This window comes from Amphiprion ocellaris, chromosome 15, assembly GCF_022539595.1.
Source record: "Amphiprion ocellaris isolate individual 3 ecotype Okinawa chromosome 15, ASM2253959v1, whole genome shotgun sequence".
Taxonomy (NCBI): Eukaryota; Metazoa; Chordata; class Actinopteri; family Pomacentridae; genus Amphiprion; species Amphiprion ocellaris.
This window is the reverse complement of record NC_072780.1, coordinates 27,448,908-27,464,684: the sequence shown is the minus strand read 5'-3', so window position 1 is coordinate 27,464,684 and position 15,777 is coordinate 27,448,908.

Here is a 15,777-nt window from a genome sequence, read left to right as displayed (position 1 = left end):
ATGAAACCTTACGGAACACAAAAGAGGAGGAAATGAAACCTTACAGAACACAAAAGAGGATCTAAAGCAGACATTATTCAGCCCTGAAGCTGTTAACATGAAGCTTTTCACTTTGAATAAATAAAACGGTGGACTGTTTTTACACCGCTGAGGTCTCCATCAAGTGTCCTTGACTTGCTCATTTGTTATTAACTGCTCAAAAAAATGCTTGAAATGCAAAAATTCAGAGTCTCTGGAAGGCTTTTCTGATGTCTGGGTTTGTTTTCAGAAAATGCATTGAGGTCTGAAATGTGTCTGAATGACTCTTCATCGCATCACTTCAGACGTTTAAGTGCTGCTTGAAAACCAACAAAAGCTCTTTAGCTGGGCGAGGAAGTTTGCAGCGATGCTAAACGCTCCTGAAAGAGCAGCGAGAGGCCGTTTGTACTGTTTTAGATGCAGACGAGAAGCCAAAGCTGCTGACATCAAAACACACAGTCAGACTTGGAGATTTAAATTGCTTCAGTGTGGAATAAAAAAACAAATCTAAAAGATAGAAAGGAGAGGGTGGTTTTACTTCTCATCACTGGCCTCAAAACTTCAGGTGCTCTTTTGTTAGTTTTCTACATTTGTTGTTTTGAGCTGCATTTCTTGATTTTGTTGATGGGCAGTTCTGACTCTGAATAAACTTTGTTGATGCATTTATATGTGGATGGGGGACAGTGGTGACTTGTGGTATTGTAACTCGAGTTGTCACGAAATCACATTACTGCAACTAAGCATCTCATCATCAAGTCATTTTTTTTTTTTTACCCTGATCTAATCAGAGTTATTTCATATTTAGTACCTGCCTATTCTGACACCATTTTCCTAGTTAATACAGGCTTCAAACACATTAAAGCTATTAAAATCAGTTTAGTGTATCTTCTTGACAACTGAACAGAAAAAAATTGAAAGTGAAATCCCCATGAGCATCAAAAGACGGTACAAACCTGAATGTTCTACATGAATGTATTGTACATTAGTCGTAGTACCTGGTTGTTCCGCCAGGTGGTTTCCTACTGTAAAATGCTGTACAGGAAAAAGGAGACGTTAATTCGGACTACGGACAATTTATATTGGTAAGCAGAGAGTGTTGTAGGAAACTATCTAGCTTGGGTACCATGATAAAGTACTCTGTGGTGCTTAATGACTTCTGGCAAGATCTTCTATGTGTTAAATGACATTTAGGCTGTATTCCAGTATCCCCTGTACCATAATATAAAGGCAGGAACTAGTACGTGTTAAACAAAGTGCCCCAGTGCAACTTCTATTCTGTCATTCTGACATTGGTGACAGGATTTGTGATGCTAAAGAATCATGCTTAGATGAGAGATGATACAGATTTCTGCAGAAACTTTGTAAAAAAACAATAATTCTATAAATTGGTAATCTTTAACTTTTATTCTGTTCTTTGTTCTCTTTTTTCCACCAGATTTAGATGTTATCCATTATCCATTATTTATACACTGGGGGGGGGGCATATTTTTGGACTCCGACTGGAAGCCGGAGTACCCGGAGAAAACCCACACATGCACAGGGAGAACATGCAAACTCCATGCAGAAAGATCCTGGGAAAGCCGGGACGCGAACCAGGGATCTTCTCGCTGCAAGGTGAAAGTGCTAACCACTACACCACTGTGCAGCCCGATTTAGATGTTAACAACCCAAAAATGTCCGTTATAAACACACATCACCCCCTTACATACACCCACTCAGCCTTTTAGTGGTTCAACAGGTGTGTTATTAAACATTTCTGATCACTGATAAACAGAAACTAACAGCTACGACCTCTTGCAGTCATGTGAATGATAATTACATGTAGAGTCATCATCTAAAATGGAGTTCTGTCGCATAGAGGGTGTATTTTAACCCAAACTATGATCTTTTTCTAAACTCATCCAAGATTTGCTGATGTGTTACTTAAAAAAAAACATCAACAAACTAAAGATGAGACCTAAATTAAAACATAAAACCATCATTTTGATCTGAGACAAGACTCAAACTCAAGTCTACTGGCTGACAGTCTAAAGATTTACACTTCAAACCTGCAAATGTGCCCTTTAGTACCTCTTTGTGAGCGTAAAATCACAGCTGCACCTCTGTTAATTGAGGTGATAATGGAGCTTCATAGATGTATGATAATTAACATTTAATGGGCTAAAAACATCAGAAACAGTGCTCCCTGCTGTGTAAACAATAGCATCTACAGTTTGTTTCCATGTGAATGACTCCTAATAATGCAGCTCTGTGAAGTATCAGCTATTTAGAAGCTACAAATGTGAAAGTAGATGTTTTATAACAGCTGCCGTTGGTTTGTCAGTTATTAAAAGACAACGATCAGGCATAACATTATAACCAATGACAAAAATGATGAAGTGTAAATGTAGGTACAAATCCAGGCCAGAGTCTATGACTTGACCATGTTCAAATGTCTAAAAACTTTCTTTAAAGATCTTCAAAAATCACCAAGAGAAGTCAGCATTCGGAGGGCAGAAGGATTCATTTGTCGACAAAAAATCCAGGAATCATTCTTAGCAGTGATAACACCCCAAGAAGAACTGAAGATACGGAGCTGTGCACTGTTTTTTATGCTGTGAGCGTTGGTCATTTTTCCATGCCTACAGAGAGTATGATAGGAGTGGCAGTTTTGACACCGTTATACCTTTCTTAATCTGTTATCATATTTCACCCCTAGATCTCACTTTACAGAAGACATACATATTCAGTTATATTAAGCATACGGATTTTAGCAAATTGATAAGGGCTAAACTGTGATGGAGACAACTGGGTCAGAGTATCTCCAAAACTGCAGCTCTTGTGGGGTGTTCCTGGTCTCTAGTAGTCAGTATCTATCAAAAGTGGTCCAAGGAAGGAACAGTGGTGAACCAGTGACAGGGTCATGAGCGGCCAAGGCTCACTGATGTATGTGGGGACCAAGGCTGACCCATGTGGTCTGACCCAACAGACGAACTACTGTTGCTCAGATCGCTGAAGAAGTTAATTCTGGTTCTGATAGGAAGGTGTCAGAATACACAGTGCATCACAGTTTGTTGCCTATGGGGCTGCATAGCTGCAGACCAGTCAGAGCACCCATGCTGACCTCTGTGCACCACTGAAAGTTCCAACAATGGGAACGTGAGCATCAGAACTGGACCACAGAGCAATGGAAGAAGGTGGCCTGTTTTGATGAATCATGCTTTCTTTCACACCACATGGATGGGCAGGTGTGTGTGCGTCACTTACCTGGGGAACACATGGCACCAGGATGCAAGCTGGCGGAGGCAGTGTGATGCTTTTGGCAACATTCTGATGGGAAACCTTGGGTCCTGCCATCCATGTGGATGTTACTTTGACACGTAACACCTACCCAAGCTTTGTTACAGACCATGTACACCCTTTCATGGAAACGGTATTCCCTGATGGCTGTGGTCTCTTTCAGCAGGATAATGTGTCGTGCCACAAAGCAACAATGGTTCAGGAATGGTTTGAGGAGCACAACAACCAGAACAAAGTGTTGACTTGACCACCAAATTCCCCAGATCTCAATGCTATCCAGCATCTGTGGGATGTGCTGGATGAAATAGTCTGATCCATGGAGGCCCCACCTCACAACTTCCATGTCACAGCCAGCGTTTTTGACTCCTTTTGACCCACATCACTCCGCGGCCAGATCGCGCATGAGCAAATGTTTCTTCACTGTCATACTAAAATAAATCACTACATTCAGCCTCTAGTTAAAAAAAACTTATTTTGTGTGTTTTATACTCACTTTTTGTCTCTTCCACAACATTATTCCTCTTTCCTACAATGTTGATTACAATTACATGCAAACTGGAAATTATGCAAATTAAGCGATGATGTCATTCAGCGACTTCTAGCAACTTTCAGGACAGCCAGTAGCTACTTTCCTTACTGAGGAGTTGGCAACACTGACACAGACCAAGGTGCGACAATGAAGATGCCGGAGCAGCCTGCCTTTCCCCCCAGATGATCCTCCCAATAGAGGACCTGGGACCCCTCAAGAAAGCCTCCCGAGACAGGTCTTATAAGCCGTCCTCCAGACAGGGGACGTGGACCCCCGACTACTCAGGCTGACCTGGTCCCGCTCCCTAGGAGGACTCGACGTCTCCCCTGGCCGCCGCCGCTGTGCTCTCCACTGGATGCCGTGAGCACCGGCATGAGCCTCATCCGACTGCTGCCCCCCTTGAGCCTGACTTCCCCCCTCCCTCACATGTAGTGAGTTTTTGGCCTGAGGGGCATTATTCTTTTGTTAATAAACCAGTTTAATTGTGATCTGCTTGCCGACTGTGCTGTATGCTCTCACCTTGGGTTCAAATCCTCCCTGCACCGTGACATTACATTGAAGGATCTGCTGCTAACATTTTGGTTCCAGATACCACAGCACACCTTCAGGGGTCTAGAGGAGTCCATGCCTGGATGGGTCAGGGCTGTTTTGGCAGCATAATGGGGACCAACAAGATGTTAGGCTGGTAGTCATAATGTTATGCCTGATCGGTGTATAATCTTTCTGTTTTTACGGCTAATTTGTGCTTTATTTTGCATTTATTCACCCTGTATTTTCTGTATTTTCATGCAGATAAATGAATTAATTGACGTGTTTTAGAGTGTTTTCTTCAGTTGGAGTCAGTAATTCGTGGAGCTAAAAGAAATAAAGTTACTCTCTGCACCAGCTTCAAGACGTTGATTTTTCCTGATAAAACCACCTCAGCGATGTTTGTCTTTTAACTCTGTGCCTCGAGGCCTTCATCTGTCCTCTCCTCTCTGCAGCCTAACGACTAATAAATATTGGAAAACTCCAGAGTTGGCTTCAGCAACTTTGGTTTTTCACACTGCTGCAGCAAAACGTGCAGAAGAATGGAGGGATTACTGACGATTCAGAAGCCGGAGCGTAATCCACCGACGGGCCGCGACTCCATCGCTCCACTCGCACCGACAAAAGCCTCGGAAATCCCCCCGAAAAAAGAAAGAAGAAAACAAGTCGACTTCAAATAGCTGCTGTGAATGGCAGCGCAGAGCCTCCTTCTCCTGCAGCGGTGCTTCAAAACCGCTTAGAAATAAACTGGGACATCCTCTTCGGGTCTGCCGCCTCCGTTCGCTCGCAGATTTAATCGAGATGGAATATTAATGCAGATCTTTCAGGGCGAAGGCAGATAAAAACCTTCAGAGGCAGGTGAGCAGCGAACACTGACGACGGAGGTCCTCGCATCCCAGAAAAGATGATCTGAAAGGGAATAAAGGAGGCAGATTTCTTTTTATGTGCACACAGGTTTTTTTTTACTGTTTTGCCAGTTGCAGGAGGCTGATCACCCATTTTTATAGAAATGTGCAAAAACTGGGCGTCGTCGGTGTTTCTTCAGTCCTCTGAGGTCAAAACCAAACCAACGTTTGGATAAATAAGTTATTAGGTCAAATAGTAATGATCCTGGATGGATATATGATGGATTTAAGTGTTTAACTGTCTGAAAACAAAAAAATTATTCATGTAAAAAATCAGATTTTTGTCCCAATATGCACTGCAAAAAAGGCCAAAACATGAAAATTTAAAAATGCGAAGTCCATACTGTATGCATGAAATACCACTATTTTACAAATATTTGGTGAAATTTGAAAGAAGAACTATATATATTAAGGATTGAAAAATTTTTTTTTTTCCAAACATACTTTACAGATTTTCCCCATTTTATCAGATTGCTAGTAAAATGACAGAAAAAAAAAGCAGTCACAAATTCCCCCCAAATTTAAAAACGAACAAAAAAATACAACAAACAGGTTAAAAATGAAAAATCTGCTGTTTTTTTTGTTACAAATATTTGTCACAATGTTTCACTGTAAAATGATGAGTGCAAAATGTTTTTTTAAATTTATTTTACATATTTTCCCTGTTTTGTCAAATTACTAATAAAATCACAGAAAGAAGACATAGTTTACAAACAAAAACAGGCTAAAACTGTAAAATCTTTAGCTTTTTTGAAAACAAATATTTACACAATGTTTGACTGTAAAAAGACAGTTTTAAAAACTTTATTTAAATCAGCAAGAAAATAATTATTTTACAGACATTTGCTGTTATATAAGAGAAAAATGTATGCATATCAGCAGGCCGCTAACGCATCTTGCAACTTGGCAAATTTTCCTCTAAGTTTGTCTGAAAACGACAAAATGGTTCATGTAAAAATCTGATTTTTACCCCAACATACACTGCAAAGATTACATAATCTAAAATCTGTAATTTCATAAATGCTAATTCCATCATTTATGCATGAAATACTGTTTAATCTGACTTAAATACAATAAAAGTAATGTAATTTTAGTCACACATTGTTAAAGAACAAAAAATTTTAAATAAATAAATAAATACAAATAAGTGTGCATTATTTACAGTTTTGGACAGTCATTTTGGTTTTGTCTGTTAGTTTTTTCTGTGATTTTACAAGATAACTTACAAAAAAAAAGATAAATGCAATATAAAAATAATAAAAATTAATAATAAATTAATATAAATTTTTTGTTCAAATATTGGCAGATAACTGTAAAATACCTTTTTGTGGATTTAAATACAGTTTAAGCAGTGTAATTTTACTGCAAAACGTGAAAAAAAACAAATTACCACTTATGAAAATACAGTTTTTTGAATTGGACGTTCTTTAGAAAAGCATGTTGGATTAAAAACTACGAAGTGTCCAGATATCGTCGGACATCTTAGTATTTTTGACCCACCACAGTCAACATTATGTATTTTTTACATAGTAAGTCTTTTTAAGGCATATTATAATACTGTGACGTTGTGGATTTTGTAGTTTAACCTGAGTTTTCTCCTGCAGAACTTCTCCCAAAACACACCTAAATCTTCAAACGTAGAAAATATTTGATGCACTGCTGTTTATTTCAGTATTTTTCCTGGTTTGGCCACCAGATGTCACCAAATTAAAAAACCCGTCCGCAGAGTGACTTAAAGTTAAACACCAGATGAAGTATTTGTTTAAAAATGCAGCTCGGCTTCAACCGGCTTCCTCCAGTGTCTCATTTGTTTGAGTGGAGTTTCCATCAGAGGGCGGCCGAGCCAATCGGCTTAGTGCAAACAGAGAGATGAGATAAAACAGGAGCAGGAGGAGGTGAATTTAATTTACTCCTCTGATGCTCTGAGCACAGACCAATGAAAAGCTGCTGAGGTTTTTCACATTAAGATTACAGTGAGAATGAAGAGCTGCTGTCAGGAGAGTTCAGCTGCAGCTCCTTCATGAATCCAAACATCTGGTGAAAGGTCAGGCAGGAAATCACTTGTTTTTAGGGATTTAGACGACAACGGAACAATTTGTTGTAATTGGGACACAAACAAAAAGACGTAATCAGAAAAATCAGAAAAGAACTGTCACGTCTGTGTATTCTGTTGATGTTTTCTTTATTATATTTTAGATATTTTTTTAATTTCATTTCACTTTTATTTAGTCTAATCTAATTTAATCTAATCTATTTTACCTTCACTTTATACCATAATATTCTGTGTTGTTTTATTGTTTACCCCTTTATTGAATATCCACGCTGCAGTCACAACTTCATTTCCCTCTGGGGATTAATAGTCATCTAAGCCGAAGATTATCAGTACATTTATTTAAAATTAGGACGATTAAGATTATAATTTTAAAATCTATTTTAAAAGACACTTTAAAAAATTTATAATTTTCACTTTAACTGTAGATTTTTCAACAGTTTTGTATTATTTTGCAGATTTTTCTTGTTTGTGAAATTACAGATAACTTATGAAAATATAGGAGAAAATATGTTAATGGTGAGAAAAAGGACAAAACATTAACTAATCAAAAATCTGTATTATTAATTTAATCTTTTACAAATTACAGTTTGTGTTTAAAAAAAGAAATCAGCAAAAAAAAGTTATTTTACAGATATTTGACATTTTTTGAATTTTTTTTTTTTTTACATTAAGGATTGAAATATAGTAATTTTTTAAAAAAAATTCCTAACTCTTTTTTTTTTTTTTTTTTTACAGCTTTTGGCAGTGAAATTGTACTCTGAACTGCATTAAAATCAGCAGTTACTGTTATTTTACATATTTATTAATGAGAAATTACAATTATTGTTAAATTTTACCTGTTTTGTCAGATTACTGAAAAAAATCCAAATATAAATTCACAAATATTTCTTTTACTGTTGGACTGTAAAATTACACAGTTTCTATTGTGTTATATATATTATACTATCTGCTAAAAATATGATTGTTTTAGAGATATTTGCAGTGGCAGAGGACAAAATGATGTATGTCAAATATTGGAAAATTCTGAAGCATTTTAAAAACTTTTATTTCACAGATTTTACTTGTTTTGTTACATTAGAAGCAACATCTAGTAAAACCACAGAAAAAGTATTAATTTACATGTTGACTGTATGAAAATAAGCAAAAAAGTGCATTTTAAAAATCAGTATTTTAACAGAAAGTAATTCACTGTCAATTAGTGACCATAAGGTTACACGGTTTTACTGTCAATAAATCAGAAAAAAAATCATTATTTTACAGATATGTACTGTTATTTTTACTTTTTGTTATTTTTTAAAACAGTTTTTGGACATTACAGTATTCCATTACCCTTTTGATGTATTTTTTCCTGGTATTTTTGCTGCCAAGCTTTCAGTTTTCAAGGGTCATTTTTTGCAGTGTATACACAGAATACAGCAGTAAAGGTAACTAAAGGATGATGTAAGAGGCAGCAGAGCCTCGAGGCGCCGTCACCTGGACAGTTTAGGATCTAAACGGGGGCTCTAATGGTCAGATGGAGACTGCAGGGAACGATCAGCCTCCTTAGCCGGCTGGTGTTGGGCTGGTTCAGGTGTAGGTCAGCTGGTCGCTCAGGACCAGCAGCTCCGTCTGATGACTAATGCAGCTGAAAGCCTCCCTGCTGCTCCTCACGATGAGGAGGAGGTGAACTGAGTGCTCAGGTGGAGGAAACAGCAGCTCAGACTGACCTCCAGGACGCCGTCAGAGCTGCTGCTACAGATAGACGGATGTGAGGCTAAATTAGTATCACCAAGTCTCCTGAGCTCTGAGTGAAGAGACAAAAACACCAGATGCATCAGGATGTGAACCACCACATGATAAACAGACACAGTAAACAACATGAGTACAGCCTGTCAACATCACCTGTCATTAAATGCATCATTTCTAAAGTGACTGGATATATTTTTCTCTTATGAACAATCAAAAACAAACTATACTACAAACAGACAATATTGGATGCTGCCACCACCATGCTCCATACAGTGATAATGCCACCACCATGCTCCACATCATGATGCTGCCACCACCATGCTCTACCTTGTGATGCTGTCACCACTGTGCTCCACATCATGATGCCACCACCTAAATGCTTCACATCGTGATACTGCCCCCACCATGCTTTACACAATGATGCTGCCGACACCATGCTCCATACAGTGATAATGCCACCACCATGCTCCACATCATGATGCTGCCACCACCATGCTCTACCTTGTGATGCTGTCACCACTGTGCTCCACATCATGATGCCACCACCTAAATGCTTCACATCGTGATACTGCCCCCACCATGCTTTACACAATGATGCTGCCGACACCATGCTCCATATCATGATGCTGCCACCACCATGCCCCACATCGTGATGTTGCCACCACCATGCTCCACATCATGATGCTGCTACCACTATGCCGCACATCGTGATGTTGCCACCACCATGCTCCACATTGTGATGCTGTCACCACTCCGTGCTCCATATCATGATGCTGCCACCACCATGCTTCACATCATGATGCTGCCACCACCATGCTTCACATCATGATGCTGCCACCACCATGCTCTACCTTGTGATGCTGTCACCACTGTGCTCCACATCATGATGCCACCACCTAAATGCTTCACATCGTGATACTGCCTCCACCATGCTTTACACAATGATGCTGCCGACACCATGCTCCACATCATGATGCTACCACCACCATGTTTCACAGTGGGCATGGTGCATTTGTGATGATGAATAGCAAACATACCATCTATTCTGATGACCAAAAACCTAAATTTTGGTCTCATCCGACAAAGAAACCTGCTTCCAGTTGAATTTAAAGTCTCATACATGCCTTCTGGTGAACTCTAGTCAACGTTTAATGTGAGTTTTTTCAACAATATATTTCTCTTTACCACTTTCCCATATCCCATAAAGTTTTGACTGGTGAAGAACAGGCAACAGTTGTTGTACAAACAGTCTCTCCTGTATCAGCCTTTGAAGCTTGTAACTCATTTAGAGGAAGTCATAGTGTCTTGGTGGCCTCCCTCACTAATCTCTTTCTTGCTCGGTCATTCTGTGTTTGAGGATGACCTGTTTTAGGCAGATTTACACATTCCTTCTATTTCTTAATGACAGATTTCACTGTACTCCATGGGATATTTGGTAACTTGAAATGTTCTTGTATTCATCCCTGACTGATTCTTTGTAACAACCTTTTCACATAGTTGCTTGGAGTGATCTTCTATCTTCATGGTGTAGTTGTAACCAACACAACTGATTCACCAGTGATTTCCAGCTACAGGAGTTTTTATACTACAGTCACTCAGATTATCTCCATTTCACTAATTGCATTTCTTCTAGCACCAACTGACTGTAAATGTGTTGAATTGCCTGAGTCACTTAAAGCTGAGTGAATAGGGTGAATATTTTTCAAAGAAAATAGTCTTATCTAATCACCTTACTAGTCGAATGCTAAAGTAAGATTATGCAATAATTCAGTGTAATAATTTTTCACTGCATTTGAGCATATTTTCCCTCCATCGTGCAGAGCCAACAGTCTGAAAGTGTTGTCCTTGTCCGTGTATTTCTGGCCCTAACCGTACATGAACAGAAACAGCTGGTGCAGACGCCCACACTTTACACTCATCCTGCAGCCTAAAATCTGTCTTCACCGCAGACTGAATTTAATTGAACCTCCGGTGTATCAGTCCACCCAGCCAGACGGATATTCACTTCCATTTCAGTCCCCTTTGGCCTTAATCCCTCTCTGCTGCCCACTTTCTCTTGGCCTCAAACAGAAATGCACTCTGCTCTCTCTCTCCAGCTCTTTGTCATACAGTTGCGTGGTCTCTCGCCCCCTGTGTGCTCCTGGTTATCAGCTCCCATTGAGGAGCACATTTCAGCCTCCTCGTCCTGTCAGCAGTCTGCTGTTGGCCTGCTGACACTAATAAAATCATTTCTGTTAAATCCGTCTCACACTGTGAGCCCGTCAGGCTGCAGGAGAAAGCAGGAAGGAGACGTTTTCTGCTGCTGCTGCTGCTGCTGCTGCTGCTTCTGTGGGTTAAAGGTTTTTACTGAAGCATCCTTCACCTGCAGGAGGAGCTGTTATCATTCACATGCATGTCTCAGCTTAAATATCTTTGGGTGATCTGTCTAGGAACTTCTAATGAAATATTTCTACCATATACAATATTAGTTTATAATTTCTTTGTGATATTTTTGGAGGGAGACTGGACTAAAATGTCACCAATGATAACTGGGAAACAAGGCTAAACTTGGTCCCTATTTTTGTCCTTTTTGTCAAATTTAATGTAACTGAGGAAAATCAGGCTGAGAAAAAACTGGGCTAAAAAGTGACTGAAGTAACACTGAGGAAAACTAGAATATAATTTCTCAAAAGAAAACTGGACTACAACTTGACAGAAAAGGTAAAATGAAAACTGGACTAAAATTTCAGGAAAACTGAGATAAAACAAGATGAAACAAAACCTAAATCAAATCGCCCAGAAAAAACCTGGACTACAGCATGACACAAAGAGTAAAACATGATTGAAGAAAACTGGAATAAAATGTCTAAGGGGAAGCTGGACTAAAATATGACAACAAAATGGACTAAAATATGTCAGGAAAACCAATAGTAGTTTATGCTTTTTGGTGATATTTTTGTCATTTTTGTCAAATTTAAATGTGACTGAAGAAAACGGGGCTAAAACATCCCCGAGAAAAACTGGACTAAAATGTCACCAAGGAAAACATTGTTAAAAAGTGACTGAGGAAAGCTAGAATATAATTTCTCACAGGAAATTGGATGAAAATGAGATCAAGGAAACTACGCAAAAATGTCTGAGGGGAAATTCAGCTAAAAAATGACAACAAACTAGACTAAAATGGGATTGGAAAACTGAAATATTTTTGTCAAATAAATGTGACTGAGGAAAATTGGGCTAAAACATCTGTGAGAAAAACTGGACTAAAATGTCACGAAGGAATACTGGTCTACGAAGTGATTAGTATATGATTTCTCAGAGGAAAACTGGCCTACAACCTGACAGAAAAAGCATAATGTGACTGAAGAAAATTGGACTAAAATGGGACTGAAGAAAACTGCATAAAAATGTCTGAGGAACAACTGGGCTAAAATATGTCAACAAACTGAATAGGAGTAGGGAAAAACTGTGAAACAAGGCTAAACTGTGGCAGGAAAAGCAATATTAGTTGATATTTTCTTGATCATACTTTTGTCACATTTAAATATCCCTGAGGAAAATCAAGTTAAAAAATTCCTGAGGAAAAAATTAACTAAAATGTCACCAAAGAATACTAAACAAAAAATTACAACAAACTGGACTAAAATGTGAAATCTGCACCAAAATGTCACCAGAAATACTCGGCTTAAAAGTGACTGAAATAATACCAAAGAAAACTAGAACATAATTTCTCAGAAGGAAACTGGACAGGAACCCGACTGAAAAAGCAAAATGAGGCTGCAGAAAAATGGATAAAAATGTCCCAGGAAAACTGGGATGAGAAAAACCAGACTGAAATGTGTCAGAGGAAAACTGGACTACAACATGACGGAGAAAGTAAACTGTGACTGAAGAAAACTGGAATAAAATGGGACAGAGGAAAACTACACAAAAATGTGTAAGGGGAAACTTGGCTAAAATATGACAAAAAAGAAAAAAAAAACCTGCACCATAACCAAAAGTAGGTTCTACTTTCTTGGTCATATTTTTGTCGAGTTTAAATGTCATTGAGGAAAACTGGACAAAACATTCCTGAGAAAAACTAAGGAATCAGGACTAAAACCGGACTAAAAATGAAAACAAACTGGACTAAAAAGTGACAGGAAATCTGCAGCAAAATGTCCCGAAGGAAAACTGGGCTTAAAAGTGACTGAAATTATAATGAGGAAAACTAGAATATAATTTCTCAGAGGGAAACTGGACTGGAACCTGACAGAAAAAGCAAAATGTGACTGAACAAAACTGGATTAAAATGGGACTGAGGGTAAACTGGGCTAAAATGTGACAGAATAAGTGCACCAAACTATCTCTGATCAAAACTATAAAACAAGTGAAACAAGTGGCAGGAACACTAATACTAATTTATACTTTCTTGGTGATATTTTTGTCATTTACAGCTCATTTCAACTACATTATGAGGAAAGTTTCCACAAAATTATGTGACCTGCCACTGCCAGAACTTTCCCAGTCTGTTCCAGGTTTGTGTATTTGATCAGAAACTGCTGACTCCCTTTCTCCCTGTGTTTTCATGTGCTGACCGATTCATCTCTCGGCCTCTCCTTTTATTTCTTATTCATCCAGTTTCTGCCTTTGATTCTGGTCCTGTTTGGCTGCAGCCGTCTGCCAGCCGACCGGATGGAGGGGAAGATCAGAGAGACGGCGAGAGGAGAACGCTGGGCTTTAAAAAGAGACGAAAGAGTAAAAAACAAGAGTTTACTGTGGCACACTTGAAATCCATCAGAAGTAAAGGGTGATAAAAAAAGTCTCAGAGGAAAACTGAACTAACAAGTCATTGAGAAAAATTACAACTAAACTGGAATGTCACTAATAAAACTGGACTAAATTAAGACTAAGACAACTAGACCAAAATGTCAGTTATGAAAACTAGACTAAAATGACAGTTAGGAAAATCATTTAAAAATGTAGCACAAAAATTAAAATGTGACTAAGGAAAACTTGACTAAACTGTGGCAGCAATACTGGACTAAAGTGTCATTGATGAAAACGTAAGCAAAAATGCTATTGAGGAAACCTGGACTAAGATATGAGAGAGTAAAACTGGACTAAAAAGTCACTCCGGTAAACTAAACTAGAATGTTATTGTGTAAACTGGAGTAAAATGTGAGTGAGGAAAACTGCACTAAATGTGATAGAAAAATGTAAAAATAACAGAAAACTATACAAAAATGTCCCTGAGTAAATTTTTTTGACTACAATGTGACTAAAAAAATGGACTAAAATCTGTCTGACTAACATGGATTGTAATGTCCCTGAGAAAACCTAGAATAAAATGCCACTGAGGAAAACTAAACTAGAATGTTATTGTGTAAACAGGAAATAAATGTCACTGGTAAAATGGGATTAAAATGTCACTGAGGAAGACTACACAAAAACATGACTAGGAAAACTGGACTAAATTGTGAGATGAAACTGGACTAAATTAAAACTTAGAAAACCATAGACCAAAATGTCAATTAGGAAACCTGGACTAAAATGTCAGTAAGGAAAATAAATTAAAAATGTGGCACAAAAATTAAAACATGGCCAAGGAAAAGAGACCTAAAATGTTCCTGGGAAAAAAAACAAACTGGACTAAAATGTCACCGATGAAAACTTGACTAAACTGTGCCAGCAATACTGGACTAAAGTGTTGTTGATGAAAATGTAGGCAAAAATGGCACTGAATAAAATGTGAGTGAGTAAATCTAGACAAAAAAATCTGAGGAAAACTGTATTAAATGTGACAGAAAATGTAAAAATGACAGGAAAACTGTACAAAATGTCCCTGAGTACATTTTTTGACTACACTGCTACTGAAAAATGGACTAACATGGATCGCAATGTCTATGAGAAAAAAATGGAAGAACTATGGAAAACTGGGATAAAGTCTCAATGATGTAAACCGAACTAAAATGTTATAGCGGAATACTGAACAAACTGGACTAAACCGTGACACTAAAACTGGACTACAACTAGACAGAATATCTTGACTGAAATGTCACTGAAAAAAATGGACTACAGCATTATTGAGGAAAACCGAACTAAAATGTGAATAGGAAAATCTGGACTAAAACACCAAAATAAAATTGGGCTAAAATAAGAATAAGAAAAACTAGATTAAGTTCCATATTATTTATTCAGAGACTATCAGAAAGTCAAAAATCTGATGATTCTTCATGTGTTTCTGCCACTTGGACAATTTAAACAAAAAGAGCAGCATGTCTTTCAAACCCATGGATTATTTTTGGACTGAGAGCTTTAAGTAGGACTGCCCTTTGTGCTTCTTCTCTTTTTCTTAATCATCTGTAGACAGCCTTAGTCACATTAGCATGAAGTTTATTCTAAAGACTCATATTAACAAAGACAGACTTAACAGTTTGGGTCAGGTTTATTAGAGATCGATTAGTGCCACCAGCTCTGGTTTCATATGTTTACATTCCTTTTTGATGAATTTGTTGCTTTGTGTCCCTTCAGTCCACCTCCGCATTTTACTGCATTTTGTGTCTTTTTGAGTTTCCGACCTAATTTGTTTCATTTATCATCATAAATTCTGTGCACTGAGTTTTGGATTATTTCTTGTGTTTGAGCTACAGTAGATGTAAATGAGAGTAAATGGGAGTACTCGCTGCATTTTTCTCCTTAATGTTAGTGTGTATATTTGTCGTGCACATGTTTTCGTGTGTGCGTGTGCCCGGGAGCTCTGAATTCAAAAAACGCTT